Genomic DNA, 1,872 nt, shown 5'->3' on the forward strand with positions numbered 1-1,872 from the left:
CATCTACTGGAACATGTGCAGGTCTCTGACATGGACCATCTACATGAACATGTGCAGGTCCCCACACATGGACCATCTATTGGAACATGTGTAGATCCCCACACATGGACCATCTACTGGAATATGTATAGATCCCCGGACATGGACCATCTACTGGAACATGTGCAGGTCCCCAGACATAGACCATCTACAGGAACATGAAGTTTGTGTAGAAGACCTGGATAGACTAGATTTACTTTTCTTTACACCAAAAATATTCAAGGTCTTAGAACCAAATTAAATGAAAGAAGGCTAATGAAGAAGGAACACAGGGGCTAGTTGAGAAAGGCTGAAAGTGTATATTTGACCCTACAGTTTTAACAACCTTGGCAGTCAGTTAATATTAACTGATTTAGGGGGAGGGCAATGGCATGTTACATAGAGCCTCTGGGTGGATGGTTAGTGAGCAAGTCACAGCAGGAATAGCAGGCACATAGGGTCGTAATTCCCAGGGGATGAAAAGAAACAAGGTGGCATAGTTTTACCAGGCTGTGGGGTGGCAGGGATTATAGTCAGTGATAGCCAAAGTGAGAGGAGCAGTGTGCAATCCTACCTCCCATCAGCACTATTGCGGTTTTACACCACGAATTTGGAAAACTTGTACGTGCCTCTATTGATGAATTTGTTTTATGTTATTTTTCTCTCGGGTGTAACTTTTCTATGTCTTTAGCTTGTTAGTCTTTTTTCTCCACAGTGTCTGATCTGCGGATGAGATTCAGCATTCCCCAACTCAGTTATTGACGTTTTATTTATGAAAGTTTGATCTGGGTCTCTCTTTTTATCTTTCATATCTATATTTACCATGAGAATATTTCTTCTCACTCTGTAAGCATAGAAGCTTACTGTTCAAATGTTTCTCCTGGATAACTTCAGCATCGGCATCATCCGTGCTCTGGCTTTGGTTGACTTGTGTTTTTTAGAGTAGGAGCCTTATTTTCAGGTTCCTTTGAGTGCTTTGTTAACATCAATCGGATGCCAGGTGTTGTTATTTAACATTTTGCCTGGTGCATATTTGTGTGTTCCTGTAAACATCCCCAAGCTTTGTTCTGGGCTAAAGGTGATTTACATGGAAACAGTTTGATCCTTTTGAGTGTTGCTTGCAAGGAACATTAAGTGAAATTCAATCAGTACTTAATCTATGATTATTTTTGCCTAAACAAAACATCCCTTTGATTTCTCTGCCAACTTTCTGCTGTATCTGGAGGGAAACTAAATGATCCCCAGACACTTGAGCTATGAGTTCCTTTAAGAATTCTTTCAGGGGGCTTTTCTGTAGCTTCACGAGTTTCCTTCACCTGAGGATTGACCATTAAACTGTAGGGAAGGTTTTGTGAGCTTAGCACAACCTGACAACTCTCCCTGAGTCCCTCTGCAACTCTCCCCCTGTCCCTTTACAGCTCTCCCCATGTCCATCAAACTCTCCCCATGACCCTTTGCAACTCTCCAGGACTTGACTCTTTATCTCCCCTTTCCTGGGCAGCTTGAAAAGATCCCAACTCCTGCACTTTGTCCAGTTGCATGATTATTTCAACACACAAATGCTCCTACTATTCATTTTGTCTAGAAGCAGAAATCCAAATCAATTTATATGAATCTCTATTTTTGTATGGGCAAATACCTGTGAGAAAGAAAACCAACTCATCCTATATTTGGAGATAATTAAATATAAGTCCCATACTTACAGCAACATTTCTTTTTAATGCTATGACCTAGTTTGTGCCTAATAATTACTATTTTCATTTTACTTTAAGTCTCTTTTCCTAGTTATATTTGCATGGAGAACGTTTTATCAGGATACTTTTAAAGGACAATAAAACACTTTAAAGCCAATAA

The sequence above is a fragment of the Microtus ochrogaster genome, chromosome 2, assembly GCF_000317375.1.
Source record: "Microtus ochrogaster isolate Prairie Vole_2 chromosome 2, MicOch1.0, whole genome shotgun sequence".
In the NCBI taxonomy this organism is placed as follows: domain Eukaryota; kingdom Metazoa; phylum Chordata; class Mammalia; order Rodentia; family Cricetidae; genus Microtus; species Microtus ochrogaster.